This window comes from Acomys minous (assembly GCF_964271855.1).
Source record: "Acomys minous genome assembly, chromosome: 1".
Taxonomy (NCBI): Eukaryota; Metazoa; Chordata; class Mammalia; order Rodentia; family Muridae; genus Acomys; species Acomys minous.
In genome coordinates, this window is record NC_140483.1 from 152,412,625 (window position 1) to 152,436,695 (window position 24,071).

Here is a 24,071-nt window from a genome sequence, read left to right on the forward strand (position 1 = left end):
TGATATTCATATGGTCCAAAGTCCGTCTGCAACTTCCAGGGATCCCGGAAGCCTTGAAAGGAAGGAGCAGGGAAGTGCCAGAGTCCCGTTACCTAGCGGAGGCCACTTCTTATCCTGTTTGGAGGTGTGAGGTCGATGCTTTGACTGATGGTTTCAGTCTGTGGTCAGCTGGGGGGCCTATGATGAGGATAAACGTCAGGGCAGCAGGAGTGTACGGTGGAGCAAACATCTTCATGACTGCCAGAAAACGCCCCAGGTCCTTCCTCTAGTTAGCCTCCCTTGACAGGTCAACCTCTCAATGATCCATCCAAACGCTGAAACTGCCAGTGATGGGTTAGCCGTGGATGAAGGCAAAGCCCTTGTTATCCAAGCCCTACTCCCAAGGTCCCACTTCTGGAGGCAGCTTGTATCAGGAATGCATTGTTTACTTTTCTTTTTTGCTGTGAGAAAATACCTGTGAGAAGCTATTTAAAGGAAGATGGCTTGCTTGTTAGCCAGGTTTAAGAAGGAATACATTTCATGAGGGCAGTAAGGTATGCTGGGAACAGGCGGCTGCTACTTACACCACAGCTGTGGTCAGGAAGCCGGTGGACATGAATGCTGCTCGGTGCCTTTTTCTCTTCCCACCCCCTTTTTTTTTCAGTCTGGGATCCCAGTTTGTGGGATGCTGCCACCCACTTTCACCACGGCTCTTCCCTTCTTACCACACATGCCCAGAGGCGTGTCTCCTAGGAGACTCGTATGTAGTCAGGTTGACAGTGAAGGTGGACCCGTCACAGGACCAATCCTATAACAACACAGAAGCCTTTAGGGAGGAAAGTTCATATGGAAACAGAAGCAGAGTGCAGCAGCGCACTATTGAAGAAGCCCATCTCCTGGTCTTCACCTTTCCCCATGTATTTCACTGTATGTCAGTGTTCAGTCATGCTTCGGAAGCTGTGAGCCTCCCCTGCCCTCAACAACATTTGGCTTCCAGTCAGCAAGCAGTGAGCAGCACAGTTCTGTGTTCTCTCTCTCTCTCTCTCTCTCTCTCTCTCTCTCTCTCTCTCTCTCTCTCTCTGTGTGTGTGTGTGTGTGTGTGTGTGTACAAGATAGGGTGTTGCCTTTTATTTTATTTTGATCAATTAATTTTTAAAGCAGTTTTTTATTTTTGGTTAGTACATATGTCATTATAGTTAGTGCTTTTTTTTCTTTTTATGAGGTTGTGTCTTATGTAGGCCAGGCTGACCTTGAACCTGCTATATAATCAAGGGTGACCTTGATTATTTTTCTTCTACTTCCCAAGTGCTAGATTATAGGAGTGCAATGCCACAGTTAGCTCAAATAGCAATTTTTAAATGAACACAGTCTGGTGGGGATGCAGGTGAGTTGTAGAACACCTGTCTAGTATGTGAGAGGAACCAGGTTCAGTTTTTGTTACTTCAGTATGGGTTGATGATAGGTGGGTGGATGGATAGATAGATAGATAGATAGATAGATAGATAGATAGATATTAGATAGAGCAGATCATTCTAACATAATACGACCCAAAGAGACAATACACTACTTTGCTACCTCTCAGCTTAGGAAGGACAGGGATAACATTCAGAATCTGTTCTATTATTTTAAAGAACAATTTACTTATTTTTTTTTTTACCTTATGTGCATTGGTGTTTTGCCTTCATGTATGTCATGTGAGGTTGTCAGATCTTGGAGTTACACAGTTGTGAGCTGCAATGTGCATGCTGGGAATTAAATCTGGGTCCTCTTAAAGAGTAGTCAGTATTCTTAACTACTGAGCCATCTCTCCAGCACTGTTATCAGTAATTAAAACACTATTTCCAGAAGAGCAGAGAACTTTGTATGTACAGACAGCAAAACACTGCAGCTCATAACATACATGTCCTTAATCTGAGCTGAGGTTTTTGTTTGTTTGTTTGTTGGTTGGTTGGTTGGTTTCTGGTTTTTCGAGAGACATGGTTTCTCTGTGTAACCTTGGCTGTCCTCTACTTGTTTTGTGGATCAGGCAGGCCTTGAACTCATAGCAATCTACCTGCCTCTACCTCTGCCTTCTGGGACGAAAGGCATGTGTCACCACCTGCATGCCTGGCTCTGAGCTGAGGTATTTCAAGTGTTAGTGCTGCATGCCTTGAGGTCACACATAGCACAGAGTGCAGATGCCCTGTGTTCAGAACCAAGGCAGCAGCCAAGTTATGTAATTCAACAAGGGCAGGCAGTGCCTGAAACACTCCAGATTCTTTGTCCTCTTTTGATTTTGAATCAAACTTTGGTCATTGTACATTCAGAAGTCATTTAATCTTGCTAAATTCTTTATGACCTTTCACATTCTGTTACACGACTCCCAAATGGAGTTGTGACCCACAGTTTAAGAAACTGTACTCTACGGCTGGAGAGATGGCTCAGAGGTTAAGAGCACTGTCTGTCTTCCAAAGGTACTAAGTTCAATTCCCAGCAACCACTTGGTGGCTCATAACCATCTATAGTGAGATCTGGTGCCCTCTTCTGGTATGCAGGCACACATGCAGGCAGAATACTGTATAAATAATAAATAAATCTTAAAAGAAAGCTATACTCCAGAAAAATCATTATTACCTGAGGGTGCAGTCTGGTCCCTCAGGAGATAGTCATGCCAACCTTAGTTTCCACCATGGGTTAATTGCTTCAATTTGGAGAGCAGCCTTGGCTGTTGTAAAGGTTTGCCATCCTTGGACTAGATCTCTTATTGACCTTAGCTTTGAAGGGGAACAAGAGAGGTGAGGTAGATTCATTCACTTTTGCCAGCTTTTCCAGACACTCCTTAAATGGTTAACGTGTCTGTGTGCAGAGTTAAGCAGGGATCTGCGCAGAGGAGGGCAGATGCAGTGTGAAGGCAGGCATCGCCAAGCTTGGCTGTTTTCAGTTATCTGTCAGACATCCACTGGCCCATGTGAAGAGTAAACGCTGGTGGGGCAGCAGCCTCTGAGTCTCCTTCCAGCCACGATGCCTCTGATTCGGCTGGTAGGACTTAGCTCTGTGTTCTGTTCAATAACCTGCTTTCTCTTCTTTAGCAGTGACCTTGATGGGGTCGGATGCTAGCTGGTCCATGGGTAATGCATGGAGGGAGGATGCTAGCTGGTCCATGGGTAATGCATGGAGGATGCTAGCTTGTCCATGGGTAATGCATGGAGGATGCTAGCTGGTCCATGGGTAATGCATGGAGGATGCTAGCTGGTCCATGGGTAATGCATGGAGGATGCTAGCTGGTCCATGGGTAATGCATGGAGGATGCTAGCTGGTCCATGGGTAATGCATGGAGGATGCTAGCTGGTCCATGGATAATGCATGGAGGATGCTAGCTGGTCCATGGGTAATGCATGGTGGCAGTGGTTTTGTTTGTTTTTGTCACAGTCATTTGTTGAGAGCCTATGTGTCCAGCTCCTGGGGACCCAAAGTACGTCAGATGCATTCCTATCTGTAAGGGTGTAGCTTCCTACTTACTGGGGAAAAAACTTTTTGGCTCAGGACTGTGGCTTCGTCATAGACACAAACAGGAAGACGATTGATATTTTCTTCTTATTCATAGCAGCAACGATGTAATAAAGAAGGCGCGTCACTGTGTCAGCCTCTTTTAATAGAAACAGAAAGTTCAGGCTGGTTAAGGATGGCAGCTCTGTGGCCAGCAGCTTGGTCCCAGACCTTGAGGTGGTGGTTCTGACAAACAGGATGGTGTCATGGATTGCTGGTGGTTGTGGTTTGGAGGTGTGGATTAATTTCTTTAAAAACTGTTCTGACTGCGGTCTGACCCACGAAGCTGGGCCACTTTTAAACTTCTGAATCATCCATTCACTGCATAAACACAGAGCAGTGGTAACAGCTGTACAAATCTTTGAATCTACTAAAAATCAATGTGCTACACACTTTTTTTTTTGAGACAGGGTTTCTCTGTCCTAGACTCGATTTGTAGTCCAGGCTGGCCTTGAATTCAGAGAGCCACCTGCCTCTGCCTCCCTAAGTGCTGGGAATTGAAATTAGAGGCATGTAAATTATATCTCCTGATGCTGATAGAAAAAAAATGCATTAACTGAGCTGGTGAGATGACTCAGCAGGTAAAAGATGCTTGCCACGCAAGCCTGCAGAGCTGAGTTCGAGCCCTGGAACCCATATAGAGGTGGAAGGGGAGAATCAGCACCCACAAAAGTCTAATCTATGTGCACTCCATGGCATGCATGGTGCACACACATAATAAAAAATAATGTTTTAGCCGAGTGTGGTGGTGCACGCCTTTAATCCCAGCACTCGGGAGGCAGAGGCAGGCACATCGCTGTGAGTTCAAGGCCAGCCTGGTCTACAAAGTGAGTCCAAGACAGCCAAGTCTACACAGAGAAACCCTGTCTCGAAAAAAAAAATGATGTTTTTGTTTTTTCAAGATAGGGTTTTTGTGTGTCTCTGACTATCGGCTGTCCTGGAACTCTTTCTGTAGACCAGGCTGTCCTCAAACTCAGATCTGCCTACCTTTGCCTCCAGAATGCTGGGATTAAAGGTGTGGGCCACCACTGCCCTGCTTGTTTTCCTAATTTTTGATGGTTAAAAATGACAGCTTCCAGGCTGGAGAGATGGCTCAGTGGTTAAGAGCGCCGCCTGCTCTTCCAAAGGCCCTGAGTTCAATTCCCAGCAACCACATGGTGGCTCATAACCATCTGTAATGTGATATGGCGCCCTCTTCTGGCATGTAGGAGTACATGCAAGCAGAGCATTGTATACATAATAATAAATAAATAATTCTTTTTAAAAAATGACAGCTTCCTATTGAAACCCAGAGACCAAGTTTAAAAGTCACCTGCCCGTTACCATCATCAAAGATTAGTGGCCAGCTTTGTTCTTATGGTAAAGAATCCTGTTTCAGCTTGAATGCCTGGTGTCTTAGGGTTTTATTGCTATGGAGAGACACCATGACCGTGCTAACTCTTATAAAGGAGAACATTTTACCAGGGCTGGCTGACAGTTTGAGAGGTTTAGTCTGTTATCACCGTGGCGGGAAGCAAGGCAGTGCTCAGGCAGACATGGTCCTGGAGAAGGAGCTAAGATTTCTACATCTTGATCCACAGACGGCCCTATGCCACACTGGGTGTAGCTTGCGTGTAGGAGCGCTCAAAGCCCGCCCCCACAGTGGTGCACTTCCTCCAACAAGGCCACACCCACTCCAACAAGACCACACCTCCTAATCGGACCACTGCCTGTGGGCCAAAACACATGAGTGAATGGAGGCCGTACCTACTCACTCCACACCTGACTAGGAGTGAAAATGATGTGTGCATTGGTGCCATGCTATAGGGGCACAAGGCTGATGTTTTCCAATTAGATCCACAGTAACGGAGCCATCGTCTGTCTTAGCTTCTGCTCTCGTGAGTCTCTGGCTTTTCTCTGGGATTTCCTTCACTGACGTGGGGCGCTTAGAAGGGAAAAGCTACTTTCCCTGAACCAGTGAAATTAGTCAGGAAAAATACTCAAGTTTCCACACATATCTGAGTGAGTCACTTTTCTGAGCATCTTGGGCTCCCAGGCCAGGAACAGTGAGGTGGTACCCACAATCTGCCTTCCCTCCCTAAGGTGAGCAGCCTTCCTTCCTGCAGGAGCCCAGACTGCACTCTGGGGCTTCAAGCAGTTGACCAGCATTACATCATTACTGTTTTAGGTACAAGTCTGCCCCTGGGGGATGGAGTAAGAGCACAAGCTCTAACCGAATCTCATGTGCTTTGTATCAGTGGGTTTAGAAGTCCCCAGAAAGTAATGAAAAATAAGAAATGGTCAAATGGGGCCAGAACTCAGAACTTCCTACCTAAAGCTAATATGCAGTCAAGCTGAGCTGACCTGGCCAGCAGCAGTCAGTAATTTTTGCACTATGATATAGAGAGGACTTGTAACTCTGTCCCTTTCTTGTGAATAGGAGCAAAGCTGGTTGAAAAATACATTTTTACTGTTGTTTGTTTTGAAGACAGGGTCTCTCTCTGTAGCCCTGGCTGTCCTGGAACTTACTCTGTAGACCAGGCTGGCCTCAAACTCACAGTGATCAGATCTGCCTGCCTCTGCCTCCCGAGTGCTGGGATGAAAGGCATGAACCATCATGCCTGGCAACCTTGGAGTTTTGTAAATCTGACTTACTAGTGGCTAGAAATTGGATCTTAATCCTCACTAAGGTTTGAAAGGGCTGCAAGGGTGTCACTAGACCTCATCTTGCTACTGTCTTCTTCATACAGTGGCCGAGACCTGGGCAGCAGCCCTCTGCCCTCCGGGAGTCTTATGGGTGTGTGAAACTGCAGTATCAAAGCCCTTGGGACACTATCTCTTAAAGACCTGAGGCAATGTGTGCATGTCCTTGGCCCAGGCAATCGAAGTAGGTATCGGATTCCTGTTCCTGACAGCTGTTGAGTCTGGGAATGCAAGACCATTGTGAGAGCTTCCTGCTTCCCCAGAAAGGGAGGTGCCATCCCATAGTGAGGCAGAGGCAGTGTGTAATGGGAAGCTAACCCAGAATGGAACTCTCAGGACCTAATCACCGCTTAGAGGCCCCACCAGCCACCACTGTCACTACAGTGGGCATTAAATTACAACCAGAGCACCCAGCTGAGACCCTTAGAACTTGTGAAGTCTGCGTGCCCCAAAGCAGTGGAGCCTACTGACTTCCACCTAGAATCCTTCCCATGTTATAGTCTGTCACTTGGCCACACATTTCCACCCTTACTAAAATCTAAATGCAGCCCAGGGAACTTTTAACAGCTGTTTTTTTTTTTTTTTTTTTTTTGGTAAGGGCAAATCATTACGTTTTGAGTTCAGTCTAATCTTAAATTACAATCTGTCTAGTTTCTGTTGTTGTTGGGGTTTTCAGTATTTACCACAAAATATACTAAGATTTAAGTTGAAACTGTTCCAGGTATGCTATTTTCAGATTTTTCCCCCAGAGCACACAAATGATCCCTAAGTACTGCATTCTGGGTAAACATTCCCCGGTGGAAAAACAATTCAGGTGACTTAACAATGGTCTTTAGCCCCTTGGAGGCCTCACCTTATCAGGTCCTGAAGGATGGTTTCAATAGCTGGGCTAAGCCCTTGGTTTATCAGCTCCGATGGCCTGGAAACCCCTTAGAACCAAATATTTGGGATGAGCAGAGCCTGCTTAGGAATTCCAAGCAGGCAGAGTCGAGATAGCAAACTGCCAAAGCTCACAGATGTGGAACGGAACAAATTTCAAAACCTGACTCTTCTGCTTGGCCGGAATGTGCTCCCCGCCCAACTCACCGGAGGCAGGTGAACATGGTTCATGTGTTTTGACCTCAAACTATGCTTCTCTGTGTACTTCTATAGACAAAAGAGTAGTAGGCTTTTGACTCTCTGGTACCACAGAAATTCAGGTTTGTCTTGTGTGACCCGAGACTATATTGAGGCTTTCGTTTACAGACTGAGAAATTCTCTCATGTTCCTGATATCACAGACTCTTAGATTATTTATGGCATCAGCCAGTAAAGCACGGCCTGTTTTATAAAAGAAGCTGGTAGATGGAGCCAGGCTGTGATCCCTTCCAAACTATGAATTGAGGCAGGCCCTGGGTACCTGGCAGCGGGTTGGTTTTCAGAAGACTTTATCTTGAGGACTAATAAATTAGAGGCTTAAATACCCAAGTATCTTATGTCTTCTTCTAGATTCTCTTAGGAGAAAGCCACTGGCTTCATGAAACCAAGAAAGAGCTCATAGAACAAAATCTGTGGCACAGTTGTGCCCTGAGGCAGCTCTGCCACATAACAAACACAGCATCCAATTAGAGCTTCAGAACGCTTGCTCCATTACTACTTAACGTTGGGTTGCTCTCCCATGGCTGATGCATGCCTACAATTCCAGCACTGCCAGCTGAGGCTAGGCATAGAGGTAGAGGCCAGCCTTGGCCCCATAACCTCTGCCACCCACAACACTCTAATTTGGGTGGCTTTGTTGAACCCACTTGAAAATTAAATTAACTTTAAGGTACTTAATGGAAGATATGTATGTATGTATATTTAAAAAAATAATAAAACAGTGATGGAAATATAGGAGAGGGGAGGAGAGAGACTTCTTCAGGAAGGAACAGGGGAATGGAGTCACCCCATTAGCTTTGTAGGTTATCAGGGGTCTTGGACTTACTAAGTTATAGCCCTCCCAAATAAATAGACGTTATTGAACATTAGCTGCTAATTCTTCTTTCCTTCCTTCCTTTTTCTCCTCTTCTTCTTCCTCAACAGGGGTCTCTTGTAGCCCAGGCTGACCTCTAGCTTTAAAATGTTATCTTTGTGTGTATACATGTGTGTTTGGCAGTCATGGGGGAGTGGTGGCTGATGACTGGCTCTCAACCATGGCACATATGTGGAAGTCAAAGGACAATTTTGTGGAGTCTCTTCTGTCCACCTCAATGTGGGGGTCCAGGGGTCAAACTCAGACCATTAGGTTTTTTGCCAGAAGCCATAACCTTTTCAGAAATTCTGGTCAGGTTTTGATGTTAACATCAGATCAAATACACATCCTTAATTTCAAAACTGGGTGGGGAGGCTGGTGCAGGAGGCTCTCTGTGAGTTGAAGCCAGCCTGTGAGTTGTTGTTGTTGTTGTTGAAACAGAGTCTCGCTTTGTAGCCCTGGCTGCCCTCCAGCTCACAGATACCTGCCTGCCTCTGTTTCCTGGGTGCTGGAATTAAAGATCTGTATCACACACCCTGGCAGTGAGACCTGTTTTTACAATAGAAACCAAATGAAGCGAAACACCAGGTGCCTGTTGATTTAAGGAACTCACAGTATGTACCCACATACTGTGTATATGTGTGTATCTATATACATATGTCAGCTGAGTGTGGTGACACACACTCGTAATTCCTGCACTTGGGTGGTGGGAGCTGAAGCAGGAGGGCTCGAGTTCAAGGTCATCTTCGGCTGCAAGAAGAGCTAGAGGGAAAGACGAATTAGCAGCTAACTTTCAATAAAGTCTATTTATTTAGTGGGGACTATAACTTAGTAAGTCCAAGACCCCTGATAACCTACAGAGCTAATGGGGCTATCTAAGTGTGACTCCATTCTCCTGTTCCTTCCTGAAGGAGAAGTCTCTCTCCTCCTCTCTCCTATATTTCCATCACTGTTTTATTATTATTTTTAATGCTGCAACTCTGGCTGGCCTGGAACTCACAGAAACTCTCCTGCCTCTGCCTCCCGAGTGCTAGGATTTAAAGGCGAGAGACACCACACCCGGCTTCCATCACTGTTTTAGAGTCATCTTACATTTGCTATTTGCTCCCCTCCCCTGCCCCCCAACCCACCCCCTTTCTCTCCAGGGTCTCATGTATCCTAGGCTCAAACTCACTGTGTAACTGAGGAGAGGATGACCATAAACGTCTAATAGAGGCCCTGCCTGCCTCTACCTACAGGCAGGAACCATCCTTGCTTAGTTCATGTATCCTGGGGGTGGAATCCAAGGCTTTGTGTATACCAGGCAAGCACTCTACCAACTGAGCTACATCCTGGCCCTTTCCAAATCCTTTTAGAGTAAAATGTGCTATAGGAAGCACCTGCCAATAAAGCAAGCAATCCAGGGACATAATTCCCACCCTCGCCCCACCCTATGATTATAGACATCATTACATGACCCAACAGCCTTAATTGTTTAAGCAGCTATTAAGTGGTTGCCTCTGCATTCTTTGGCATTGACGAGGAGTGTTAGCTTTCCCGGCAAATGTAATGCAGTCTGGTTTGGAAGAGGAAAATGGGTCCAGCACCTTGGAAACCTTGTTATGATGACCCCTGGGGTGTTGGTAGAGTCATAACCCTGATCCCCACATGATAAGATTTTTTTTTTACTACAGTCAGGGAGATCATAACCAGAGGCCAAAAGTGTAGACAGAGTTTTTATCCTAGGAAAGCTAGTTTGGGGATGGTGGAATGGTGCTGGACCAAGCGTGGGGGGGGGGGGGAGTATAGCGGGGGAGGGAGGTTGGGAAAGGGGAGGGGGAAGGCTGCAAAGGATGAGACAAAGGGAAGAGAGTCTCTTGCTAACTGTACACCGAGGAGGGTATTCTTGGGAAGAGAGTGGAATGAATGCTCAGTGTTGGTCCTGACCCAGAGCAGTTCCTACATTTCAGGCATATGGAGAGACCCTGAACCTGTCTCAGCGTCAGCATCACCATCCTATGTCAGGAAAGAGGGGACAGAGTGCCTGCTGTGAGTGATCTGAGAGGTCTGGAGGGCAAAGACTCCGTGGTACCTTCTGTGTGTGCACACACTTGGATGCCATGTGTGGGCACATGCCTCCACCAAAGACCCAGGAACTGCATCTCCATTTGTGTTCTGAAGTAAATGGCCTGTCTGTTAACCCAAGAACTGCTGTCTCCAGCAATTAGCCCCTGGGGTGAAGGAGCCACCCTCCCAACCATCTATCAGTAACAGTGTTTTGAAGTGCAGGGGTTTCCTAATGGAAAGTAAATCATCAATTAACCCAAGCGTAGGGTAAACTGAAAATTGACTTCTCAAGGAAGGGATTATCTCTAAATTGTTAGCACTGCTGACATTATCTGGGGACATAGTCTTCTGTAGGGACTTAATCTCCACCCAAGCTGGATGGTTACAATGATGTGAAAGCATTCTAGTTACTTGGCTTAAAAGTGGGTTTTTAGAATGGATCTTCCTGATCCTTGGAGGCTGGCAGAAAACACCAAAGTTTCCTTTCAAAATAAGCAGCCATTTCACTTACCTCAAAATTGTTCGGTATAATTCTGTTATGTTGTTAGCTTTCTTTCTTTCTTTCTTTCTTTCTTTCTTTCTTTCTTTCTTTCTTTCTTTCTTTCCTTCCTTCCTTTTTTTCCTTTTAAAGAGGACAGCTGTCTATTTTGTGATGGTGTTTTGAAATACCACTACTGCTTAGTTAAACACAATGCAAATTAGATGCATGTGTATGTGCTTAAGAACTGCAAGTTAAGTAAATAAAATGGCTTTTGTTTTGGTTTGCTTTCTGCTTTCAGGTGCCTTAAATAATGACAAGTGTTCCATACTGGTGTTTGGGAAGTGGCTTGTTGAGCCAAGACAATAACGCATTCAAATAATTTTTTACTGTCGATCATTCTCCATGTTTGTGGGGCAATAAATTCAATTGCCCAGATTCTATATCCCATTAACCTCATAGGTGGTTTCAGAAGTCATGACCCTTCCTGAGCGCAGAGTTTTGGGTTTGCGTGGTGAACATGTGTTTGGGAAACAGTGCCAGTTACCGCACTCTCCTGTCTGACACTACTGGGTTGAATATCTTAAATGCTTAAAATAGCATGCAGGATGCTTTATATTGCATAAGTTTTTTTTTTAATGATGTACTTGTTTTTATCTTATGTACATTGGTGATTTGCCTGTAGGGTGGGAGGGTGTCAAATCCCCTGGAGCTGCAATTAGAGACACTTGTGAACTGCCATGCACGTACAGGGATTTGAACCTAGGTCCTCCGGAAGAGCAACCAGTATGCTTAACCACTGAATCACTTCTCCAGCTCTGCACTACAGTTTAGTTTTTAAAAGTATATAAAACTTGGGCTGGAGAGATGGCTCAGAGGTTAAGAGCATTGTTTATTCTTCCAAAGGTCCTGAGTTCAATTCCCAGCAACCACATGGTGGCTCATAACCATCTACATTGAGATCTGGTGCCCTCTTCTGGTGTGCAGGCACACATTTGTGCAAAATACTGTATAAATAAATAAATAGATCTTTAAAAAAAAGTATATAAAACTCACACCCCCTCCACTCTCCCAACACCATTGATAGACTTAAGTATGTAGTGCTAGGAGAAAAGTCTAACATAGAGCTTTTTTTTTTTCGTGGGGGCTCAAAAACAATCCTAAAAAAAAAACCTATTTAATAATTGTAGTCATTGACGTGTAATTTGAAAGATTGCAGAATTATTAAGACTTCAGAAATCTCCAGAGGTTAAAGGTTATGGTCAGGTTTGGGGATTTCAAGACTTCAAGGAAATGCGAAGTCTCGGAAGAGGCCTTCTGAGCCCTAGGTGACAGTGGGTGACTATGACCGATGATAACATTTGCAAAAGCGAACTGTCCTCGGGGACCATCTACCCTAGCTTGGCAGACTTTCTAGAAAGAACTGCAGGTTGCCATTAGGCCATGTCACCAGGATGCATCAGAGGGGAGCAGGTCTGCTCCCTGTGCAAAGCCTTAATGACTTTACCTAGGAGCAGAAGGGAGGGGCCAGAGAGAAGATGATTCTGGAAAGGAGGTAACCTTTGAAAGGGGTAGTTGCTCCGTAATTCCTGTTCAAAGGGTGGGGAGTTGGTTGTTTTGTTTGTTTGGTTGGTTTAAGTCTAGATTCAAAGAAAGATAGAAAGAAAAAAAAACCTATACCATCTAAAAATTCCATTCCTGGATATGTAAGATTCCTTACATTGTGTAAGGCAGGTCTGGCAGAGTCCGACCTGGGTTGGGGTGGGGAATTCAGAGTGCAAAGTGGCTTTTTTGCTGAGTGCCATTCGCATTTACACCTTGGAAAAGTAAAGCATTCTGCTAGGGCTGCAGGCGCAGGCAGGCCTGTAATCTCAGCTCTTTGGGATGGAGGCTGAGGCAGGAAATGGTCAAGACCTCCCTGGGTTATATAGTCTAGGTTATTTATCAAGACCCTGTCTTTAAATTAAAAAAAAAAAATTAAAAATGGGCTATGGATGTAGCTCAAGCTCTAGGTTTGAGCAACACACACACACACACACACACACACACACACACACACAGAGTACAAAACCCCAAGTTGAGCCAGTGTAAGGCAGGAAGTCTATACATCAAAGCAACATTTTGGCTGAGGTCACCTGTTTAGTCCCCACAACCACCCAGTATCTCACAGCTTGAACTGTTTGTATGTTGTGTTCCTGAGACATCAAAACCCCACTAGCCCTGCCACTGCAATTTCCTGTTCTTAGATCCCCCCTCACCCGCAAACCCCCCCCCCTTCTCTGTCCTTGTTTGGGGAGAGGTCCATATCCGGAAAGGCCTGGCTGTTCCAAGATCTTAGCTATTGTGCGAGAACCTGTGTACATGACAAACAGACATTCTTGGGAGAGGCTCCTCCACTATTTGGAGAATTCCAACCACTCAGCTGGAGAAAACTCACTCACCTAGAGTGTTAGGGGAGACAGAGAATGCCAGGCATCCTGAGGGTTGGTGGCCAAGCCTAACTGAGGTGCCCTGAAGGGTCTCCTGTACATTTTTTCTTTTAAATCCCATTTGTTTGTTTGTGTGGGACTGTATGTGCCACCGTGTGGGAGATCAGTTTTCTCCTACCCTGGGTTTCTTAGGAGTGGAACTGAGGTAATCAAGTTTGGCTACAAGTACCTTTACCCAGTGAGCCATCTTGTTGGTCCTCCGGTTTGTTCTTTCTGTTTTGGGGACAAGGTTTCACATTGTAGCTTTGACAGGTCACTATGGAGATCACACTGGCCTGGAACTCATAGAGATCCTAACTGTGCCTCCCAAGTGTCAGGATTAAAGTTCCCTCCTTTAAAAAAAAAAAAGGTTTATTTTTTATGAGCCTTTTGCCTGTGTGTATGACTCTGTGCCACACATGTGCCTGCTGCCCACGGCATTGGATCCCTAAGGAACTAGAGTTTCAGAAGGTTGTAAGGCCACACGTTGTGGCTAGCTTCTGAACCGGGGTCCTCTGCAAGAGCCAAGCTCTCTCTGCTCTGCCAGGATTTGCGTTTGTGTCTTTTGGGGCAAATCATTTCTGCTCTGAGCTTCAGTGTCTTCATCTGGAAACGGGGATGAGCACACCTTACCAAGCTGCTAGAAGAATCGATTGACAGTGCATGCCGAAGGCTCGCAGAGTGCCCAGACTGTGCAGGCCAATGCCTGTTCCATCATTCCTACCTGTGCCGTTTCTTTTCTTTTCTTTTTTGTTTTTTTGTTTTGTTTTGTTTTGTTTTTGAGACACGGTTTCTCTGTGTAGCTTTGACTGTCCTGGACTCACTTTTGTAGACCAGGCTGGCCTCGAACTCACAGTGATACGCTTGCCTCTGCCTCCCAAGTCCATTTGTTTTCTATAATGCCAATATCCAGAAAATGCATGCACACATGCATACTCGCATACACACACACACACACACACACACACACACACACACAAACACACAGAGTAAAAGGCGGTATCATAGGGATCACTTTTTGTATATAGCTCTGTGTCCATGGATCACTGATTTCTCAACCCCACACTTACACCCATACCAAAATCAAGCCCCTTATGTACAATGACAGAGGATTTGCCTTCTGTGTTAAATCTCTTCTAGACTGCTTCTAATACTCGACAGGGTGTGATGGGAATGCTGTGTTACAAGTTGGTCCAATGTGTTGTTTGAGGGGCTTAGATGCGGGAAGCAGGGTCTTGTACAGCACAGTGTCCTATTTTGCAGCCAGGCTTGGTGGAAGGAGAAAAGGGATCCAGCAGCCTGTCTGCTTGTTGTTACTTGAGCCTCAAGTTTGCTCTAGTTTCTACTTTTACATTTAAACGAGTTAGTGGCCAAAGGTCTGTGCTCATCCGCCCCCCCCCCCCCCCCCGCCTGCCTCCCCGCCCCCCCTGCCCCCTCCCCCCCCCCCACCCGCCTGCCTCCCCTCCCCTACCTGGGCACGATGCCTTGCCTCCAGCTTCACTATTCATTCTTCTGGGGTCTTTAAACAAGAAAATTCTCTGTACTGAGCTGGATGGAACAAACCTGCAATCCCTGCTACTAAAGAGGCCCAAAAAAGGAGGATCATAAATTCAAGGCCAGCCTGGGCAACTTAACATAGTGAGACTTTATCTTAAAAACAAAAACCGTAAAACGAGCGCTTGAGTATACAGTTCTGTGGTAAAGCACTTGCCTACTGTTCATGAGGCCTTAGGTTCAGTTCCTAGTGCTGCTAAATAATGAACAAACAGCTAGCTAGATACAACAGCTTCGCTTTCATGAGCCATAAAACAGTCACAAGAATATTGGCTTCAAGCCTGGTATGGTGATAAAGGGGGGGCATTCTCTGTGAGTTCGAGGTCAGCCTGGTCTACAGAGCAAGTTACAGGACAGCCAGGGCTACACAGAGAAACCCTGTCTTGGAAAAAGAAAAGAAAAGAAACAAATTACTTAAAAAAAAAAAACAAAACTACTGGTTCTTGGGCTTGTTCTAAGGAATTGATGTGATTGTTCTTGAAAGTCGTGGCTGGTGTTGGGCGTGTCACAGATAATAAAGGTTCCGATCACCAGATCATCAGCCTTGGCCAAGACCTTTGGGGACGCTGGGCTTGTATGTTCCGTTCCTCTCTGGGTTGACGGGAACACGCCCCTCATCACTAGTTCCAGACCAGCTCTCTTTGTATACTGGCCTTTTCATTCAGCTGTCCCGCAGGCTTCTGCTCCACCTAGGTAGTTGGGAAGGCTGCAGTGGTCGCTGTGTTGGGGAGCCCTGTCTCTCATGTATTCCTTTGCTCTGTCTGGCTTTAGAACTATGCATGAAGACCAGGAGGCACTTTATGCTTGAGGGCCTCATGCTGATGGCCTGACGTTTCCTAGTCATGAGTGGTTTAAGTCATCCTTGAGATGGCCTTATAAGGTCAGCATGCTTGTTAGCTTTTCTTGCACTAACAAGCCATCCCAATGGCACTGACTTACAGTGACGCAGTGTGTGTGTGTGTGTGTGTGTGTGTGTGTGTGTGTGTGTGTATGTGTGAGAGTGTGTGTGTGCGCATGCGCACGCTACTAGCCCAGGAGGAAATGAAGCAGGACAGGTGGGCTGCTCCTGGGGCCTCCGAGGGAGACTGCTCCCTGTATCTTCCTGAGCTGCTGGTGTAGCTGATGACTGTGGCTTAAAGATATGTGACACAGTAGTCCATTTTCACATGGAGCCTTCCACTGAGGATCGCTGTGTCATCTCTTCTTACAAAGACGCCTGTCTTTGCTGTGAGAACCACCTTCACCCAGTATGACCTCATGGTAGCACATTACATCTGCAGAGACCCTGTTTCCATATAAGGTAACGATCCGAAATTCTAGTTAGATATGGACTTGAGGAAATATGACTCAACTCAGAACTATAATTCTAAATTAAAAAAAAAATATGATGTGTGTGTGTGTGTGTGTGTGTGTGTGTGTGTGTGTGTACGTGTGTGTACGTGTATTGGTGCTCATTGCATGGTGAGTACTCAGAGGTTAGAGGACAAATGTCAGGAGTTGGTTCTTCTTCCACCCTGGGTTCTAGGGACCAAGCTCCCTCGCTAGCCCCTACAACAGAGTCTTAAACCCATCTACCAGAGGACACATCCAAATGCCAAGGAGCATAGCCTTGGCACGGGTCTCACCCCGTGAGCGGGAGATATCAGAGGTGCAGACAACGCCCTTCTGTCTTGCAGACCTGTGCTTCTTCCACTGCATCATTTTACCTGGAAACGTACTAGACCATCAGCAGGTGACCCCAGATCAAAGGGGCACAAGTCAGTGAACAGGATCAAGCAAAGCCCGCATCAGCTAACACAGGGACCCCCAATCCTTGCTTCCGGTCCTCAGAACTTAACCCTGTTTCCACAGTCTGTGTGACCATTTAGCTCTTAACTACAGAGCTCTGCTGCGGTGATCCCGTGGCCAGGCAGGACATTGAGGTGACCTATACACCAGAGCAGGGAGAATAGAGAGATGGCTTAGTGGTTAAGAGCACTGGCTACTCTTCTAGAGGACCCAGGTTCGAGTCCTAGTGCCCATAAGGCAGCTCACAACTGTAACTCCAGATCTAGGGGATTCAGCACCCTCATGCGGACATATGTGCAAGCAAAGCACCAATGCACACATAAAATAATAAACCATAAAAAAGTAACAAAATGAAAAAAGAGCAGATAGGGTTAAGTTCTGCTGACATGAGGAACGCTAAGGGAAGGGCCACATTGTTTCCATGGCTCTCCGAGGCTCCCGCCCCTCTGTTTTTGGTTGTCTGCCAGTCCCGCCTTTCTTGTGCTCCAGAGGTTCCTTCCTGGCCTTGGGGGGCCATAAGGGCATCGTTGGAAGGAGGTGGCTATCTCTCAGCTGCCCCTCAGAGTTGGCTGCCTGAGCTTCACAGGGGCTGCTCTGTCAGAGCCGATCCACTTGTACTCTGAAGAGCAGAACTGTGGACAAGAGGCAAGTTCCTAGGTGTTCCCCCGAACCTGGAAATGGAACCGGAACCAGAGTCAGGTTTTCAAGGTCAAGAACAAGATCTTAAACTATAAAGGTACCCTTATAGACAATGCCTTTGGTTTACATCGTGAAAATGGATGTCAGAAAACTTGGGAGGGCCTGGTTTGTACCTACATTCACTATGTAGTTCAAGCTGGCCTCGAACTCAGGGTAATCTTCCTGCCTCAACCTCCACAGTGTGGGGATTACAGACGTGAACCAGTTTGGACATCTGGACTTCGGTGACTTTGACCTGAGATCTGTTGGCTTCCCTCCAAATACTTTGTGCTTTGAAGAAACTTACGGCACACCTGGGAGGCAGAGGCAGGCAGATCTCTGTGAATTCAAGGCCAGCCTGGTCCACAAAGCAAATCCAGGACAGCCAAGGCTACATGGAGAAGAAGAAAGGTTTTTTGTTGTTGTTGTTGTTGTTGTTGTTGTTCTTGTTTGTTTTTCAAGACAGAGTTTCTCTGTGTAGTCTTGGCTGTCCTGGACTTGCTTTGTAGACTAGGCTGGCTTCGAACTCACAGTGATCCGCCTGCCTCTGCCTTCCGAGTGCTGCGATTAAAGGTGTGCACCACCATGCCCAGCTGGAGAAGAAGAAACGTAAGGATTCCGAGTAGGCAGGAAGAGCTAGGTGGTGGTGGTGCACACCTTTAACCCCAGTACTGGGGCTGGCGGGGTGTGTGTGTGGGGGAATGGTGAGGCTAGAGGCAGAGGCAGAGGCAAGGGGATCTCTGTGAGGTCAGCCTGGTCTACAAAGTGAGTCTAGGACAGCCAAGGCTACACAGAAAAACCCTGTCTTTCAAAACCAAACCAAACCAAGCCAAACAAACAAACAAACAAAAACAAGAAACCAACCAACTAACCAACAACAACAACAGAACCCCCACCCAACAAGAAAACCCCCCAGAAAACAAAAGCAAACAGACAAACTCACCAAGCAGGCAGCAGTTCTGGCTGAAGATGCTCATGTTCCTGGTGGCAAACACTACAGGGAAGTCTAACCCTTCTAGAGGCTTCTACTCATTCCCTTATGATCAGTGGCTAACCTACTGTTGGGTGCTTCCCAGATGTACCAGCTCTGTTGCTTCAAAAGCGCCTGTATGGTATTCTCTTCTCTAGAACTAAGAGCGCTGCCTAAGGCTTAGTTTATTACTTCCTGCCTGATCTGTTTCCCATTTGTCCTCCCCTCTGTGTCCTCCTGCTGGCCCCAGACCCTCAGGCCCTGCTGAGGGCCAGGAACCAAATGGTATAGTCAGGACTGACACTTACTTAGTCCTGGGTTTGGGGTTGCCTTGAGTGCAGTGTCAGTCACCCTCAGTTCCTGGGTTCTCATTAAATACTGAGAGCATTAATAGAAGGCATGACATGAGCGAGCCCAAGACACTATTTTTGAAAGTTCACTCAAAGCTTTGACATATTTTACAGAAATAGTTGACTTTAAATCAATGAACTTGGGTGGGTAGTATGTGTTCATGTGGTGTATGTGTATTTGTACGGGTGTGTGTAGTATATGTGTATATATGTGTGTGTGGTGTGGTATCTGTGTGTATATATGTATGTATGTGTGTGGTGTGGTGTGATGTGTGTATGTGTGGGGTGTGGGGTGTGTGTATATATATATATATATGTGTGTGTGTGGTGTGTGCATATATGGGTGTAGGGTGTGTATATTTGTGTATGTTTTAGGTGAATAAGGAAGTTACTAGATTGATTTACCTCTTTTGAATGGAGAAGGAGTAGGGAAACTGCCATTTTGTTTTGAGCCTCACTTTGTAGGCTAGGCTGGCCTTGAATCCTTTAGCCTCAGCCTGCTGAGTGCCAATTTCACACATGTGTGCCACTGTGCCAGCCAAAGGCTATTATTTAGAATAACAAATTCTGCCTCCAAATCTTTATTTGGCTGTTCAGATCTTGGGAAGCTTATCGGTGGGGGTTTCCGAAGACAGTCTGTGACATAGTTCATAAAATTAAATTCTGTGACATTTGCCTCCCAGCAAAGAATTCAGTTCCTCACAGAGTATTGCACAATTTTTTTTTTTCTGGGAAAAGGCAGCTCATGAAAGGGAAATGTGTGCTTGCAGCCCCAGTTGCTTATCTCCCATGAAGAAGGGAAATTACATTGTCAGGCAGCTGTGGAGAGAGGAGAGTCTGCTCCTACCAATGGGACATACTCAAGAATTTACTGGACAGAAGGCCAAGCTGGGATAACATTGGTTCACCCTGAGTCAGGGCCTCATGGTTGGAGAAGTGAGTCATAAAACAGAGGCTGAGAGGGTGGGGAAATGGCTCATTGAATAGGAAAGCTGTGGTGCAAGGGTGAGGACCCGAGTCCAATTCATAGCACCCACGAAGCAGCTAGTGTGGCCCCTCAGACCTGTAACCCCAGCGCTGCAGGTGTGTCTCGGAGACTAGAGAGTCTCCAGGCTCCCTGGCCTCTGTGTGCATGCTTTGGCACCCCGTCCTTCCTGTCTGTGGATATTGATCAGATACATGCCACAGACTCTTACATATGTGTAATAAACACACACACACACACACACACACACACACACACACACACACACACACTGAGCCAGGTGTGTAGCAGGTGACTACATTACCAGAACTTGGGAGGTGGAGGCAGCAGAATCATGAATTCACACTCACTGCAAGCTCCTTCCGACCATCTCCTCTGCACCTCCCAAGTGTGCACATCACAGATGTGTGTGTAACACTACCTGGCTCTGTCTGTGTTCTGACGTACCTAATCCTTCTTTCTGAAGGCGATGTGTAGATGCAGACGTGAAAATCCAGTCACTGTAGTGAAAGATGGAGAAAAGAGGGTTACCTGGGTTTCTACTCCAAAGAGAGCCGCTGTTATCAGGAGTTAATGTGTACATATGAAAATTTAAGAACTTATATAGTAAGGTCTTGGTGACTTGTACCCATTATAAATGGAATGTTTGCAGGGAGCGGAATAAAGTCCTTCCATCGGAGTGACCAAGCTCTGCCAAGGGGTGTGTCCAAGATGGAGCTCCTCTTTCTTCCAGGGACCCAACTTTCTTGATAAAAGTATCCCCAGCCTTCCCCCTCCCCCTCCCTTTCTGCCTACACCAGATGATCTCACCTTTGCCCCCCTGTTCATGCTGATATTGCAGAATTGTGGAGGGAATTTTGTGGACTTACCTTGTTTCTCTTGTTTTTACAGATTAGAAAACGTTGACTCCCAGGGCGGGGGAGGGACCACAACAGGCCAAGCTTGTTGCTGGTATTGCTGTTGCTTTAAAGATGCTCTTCTTGCTTCCTCTTTGGTAGCTCGGGGTACTTCCTGCATCTACCTCCCTCCCCAGCGGTAGCCTGCAGAGGCAGAGCCATCAAATGGCTTGAGCTGTAGACTCTAGCCCTGTAAAGCTCTGGTATTGACTAGCTTTATGGCTCTGAGGCCTGTTGGCCACCATGAGCTGGGTTTTTCTCTCTATAGAGGATAAGAATTTCTATCTAATGAAAGATTAGCTAGAAGGTGTCTAAGGGAATATAGCACCCACCTAGCACATGTAGTTATGCAAATAGATGCTTGCAGGTATTGGCTGTTGTGTCATCATGCCCCCCCCACCAGTGAGACAGATGTGTGTGTGTGGGGGGGGGATGTGGTGTGTGTAGCGTTGGCTGTCCTGGACTCCCCTTGTAGACCAGGCTGGCTTTGAACTCACAGATATCCACCTGCCTCTGTCTCTGCCTCTCTAAGTGCTGGGATCCCAGGCATGTGCCACCACACCCAGCTGGTATTGGCTGTCTTTAAACTTACCTCTTGGGTCTTCAAATTTTGCGCTTTGCTTCTCAACTCTAATGGTTACATAGACTGTCAACTTGATGGGATCTTGAATCACCTAGGAGACAAACCTCTCAGGACATTGGTTGGGCTTGAGGTATGAAAGCTTACCCTCAGTGTGGGTGGCACAAACCCATGGGCTGGGGACTTAGACTGAATGAAAAGAAGAAAACAAACTGAACACCAGCCCTTTGCTTTCTGACTGTGGACCCAATACAAGCAGCTGCCATCTAATCCTGCCACCCTGACTTTTCAACCCTGATGGGCTATACCCTAGAACTGTGAGGCAGAGTAAACCAGCCCCTACCTTTAGCCTCTTTTCAAAAAAAAAAATAACCACCAGTCAAACAGATGGCTTCCTTTTCCCCAGTGCAAGGGTCCCTCAAGACTAGTTTTTGTTTTGTTTTGCCTTATTTTTTTTTTGAGACAGGGTTTCTCTGTGTAGCCTTGCCTTTCCTGGACTCCCTTTGTAGACCAAGCTGACCTTGAACTCATAAAGATCAGCCTACTTCTGCTTCCCTGTGTCCTGGGATTACAGGCATGAGCCACCATGTCCAGCTAAGATTGGGCTTTTCACACTTGAAGAATTAAAGTGACAGTCTAAATTTTTTTCTATAAACTCAGAATACCCAACCCTCCAGGCTCAGGGTCTATGCTGGGGATGGCCAGAGGACACGCAACCATGACAGGGTATCTGCGGGACTGCAATCATCCGTGGGTCATCTCAGTTTATACTTCTAAAACCTAAACCCTGCTAGCCAGTTTCATTTCTCACTTTACCTCTGAGGATAAACCATTTCATAAACAGTGAGTTTGCCACTGACTTTTTATTTTATTTTTTAAAGCTCTGGTCTCTTTGTGCAGCTGGGCAGTGTGTACGTATTGTCTGAATAACCCGAGAGAGAGAGAGAGAGAGAGAGAGAGAGAGAGAGAGAGAGAGAGAGAGAGAGAAAGAGAGTGTTCATGAGCATGCCTATGTGTGAATTGCTTTGGAGTTACACTGACAAGGCACCACCTTCAATAGCTAAGCAGCAGATATTTATGCTACCGTAGTTGTAGAGATCAGAAGTGCAGGCAGGGTGTCTCCCTGGTTGGTTCTTTCTGAGGGTTCAGGGAAGCCTCCTTTTCGGGCCCATTTCCCTGGCTGATGAGTGGCTATCATCTCTGTGTGGCTCCACACCGCTCTGTCTGAATTTCCCCTGTTCTCCCTGGATTGAGACCCACCCTTATGACCCCACTTAAACTCTGTGAATACTCCTGTTGCTATTGTTATTATTGCTAATGTTATTTGTGATGGCTCAAGTCATAAGCCAGGCTTCTGGGTATTAGGTGGCATATGAATCTGTGGGGAGGACACAAGCTAGGCCCATGAGTGTGCACGTTGGTATACTAGCATATCAGCAAGCATGCTTACTCTTTGGGAAATGGCATTTTAAAGATAGGACTGTTTTCTCTTATGCATAGAGAGGATTTAAAATTATTTTTCCCACAAAGCTCCCACTAGTGCAATAGGGTACGTGTGATTACATAGTGGGTGCCTCACAATGGTCTGGAAATCCTCTTCTGGTTCCTCATCCTTTGTCTCCTTTGACACTGGGCTTTGCTCTTGCCCAGGCTGCCCCAGGCTCCTGGGCTCAGGGGACCCTCCTGCTTCTGCCTCCTGAGTATCTGGAACACTGTACCCAGGGTGCCGGTTCCTCTGAAGCAGACCAGTGGCATTCCTCGGTGCGTGATTTTCCCATCTCATCATCTTAGCAGTCATAAGACTGTTAAGTGATGTCTTGAAATGCCTTTGGCCACACAGCAGAAGATTCTGATTATTCCAAAGGGCCCAAGAGTTCCCCCAAGAGCTCTGGTAGCACTAGGCCAAGGCTGCAAGAAATTCCCTGACATACCCAAATGTTCAGCACATTAAAAAAAAAAATGTCATTTAGCGGTTGTAAATATTTGTAGAGAAGACTTTAACTTCTCTGTCAAAGGAGGCCTCCCTGCATGGGCTCCATCCGTTCCGTATATTCCTTCCTTGACCTTTGTGCACAGGACAGTCCTGAGAGGTCTATGTTGCTGGCAAACTCACAGGCCATGGGGAAACCTGCTAGCAGTCTATGGGCTGTTTACTCTGTCACCAGGACAAATTGCTCTCAGACCAGCCGCCTGCAGGGGCCAGTGTATAGCCCTGATGTCCTTTTCCCACCCAGTTTACTGTAAACTTGGTGTTCTTTGTCTCTCAGTAAGGACATGAGTTCATCACCCTGTTGAGCTGACCTGGGTTTCTGACTCACTTTGCAGGCAGCCAGAGAGTCTCAGCTAGGCCCTGGATTTTTCCAGATCGGTCCTGAAGTTTCAGGGGATGAGGTGGACAGGACCTGGAGGCAGGGTCTGGAGCCGGTGGGTGTCCTCAGACTGTGGACACTGCTCCAGGGTACTCACGTAGTTGTAGAGTCTGATTCTGGAAGAACAAGCCAGGGAAACAGCTGCATTTCAGTCAGGTACCTCTACCCACACCAAATGCTGTTGTTCTTCCCCCTGGTCCTCTATGGAGTGGCCTCAAACCCAGAAGGCTTTGAGCCTTCTCAATAGGCTAGCCAAGGAGGAGCCTATTAACAAAGCTGACCCTGGCCTCCAGGTTCTCCCAGCATCCCTCAGTCCCTACCTGTTACAGGGTCCTCCTGCTTGGCAGATCCCGCCACTACCATGAACTCTCCTGCTGCAGCTCGTCTGGTCCCTATACTCAGCCAGTTTTCCTATGCCACTCTCCTGGCCCCCGGCTCTCTTGGTTCCCTGTTCCTCTCAGTTTCCTGGCCTCTTGGCCTTCTTGGTCACTCTCTCCTTCCCTCTCTCCCCTCATGGCCAGCCAGTTCAGTCTGCCTGCAAGATTCAGTCTGGACTCTTCTAGATGTCTCTGCCTCTGCCTCCATTCTCCCTTATATCTATAATAAAAGCCTAAACCCTTTAGAAGCAGCCATACCATCCATCCATGCATCCATCCATCCACTCATCCATCCATGCATCCATCCATCCATGCATCCATCCATCCATCCATGCATCCATCCATCCATCCATGCAT

The 24,071-nt window shown here is 46.6% G+C and overlaps 1 protein-coding gene and 1 long non-coding RNA gene across 8 annotated transcripts in view; one reads left to right on the plus strand and one right to left on the minus strand.

Annotated features, from left to right (window-relative positions):
- Positions 1 to 24,071, plus strand: part of PALM2AKAP2 (PALM2 and AKAP2 fusion) — a 463,139-nt gene that overhangs the window by 394,693 nt on the left and 44,375 nt on the right. The gene's annotated exons all lie outside the window — the stretch shown is intronic.
- Positions 16,144 to 21,284, minus strand: LOC311597710. The gene is made up of 4 exons (XR_014779326.1): positions 20,981 to 21,284; positions 20,362 to 20,532; positions 19,940 to 19,992; positions 16,144 to 17,180 (listed from the first exon to the last, which is right to left on the minus strand). It is a non-coding gene; the product is annotated as an uncharacterized lncRNA (long non-coding RNA).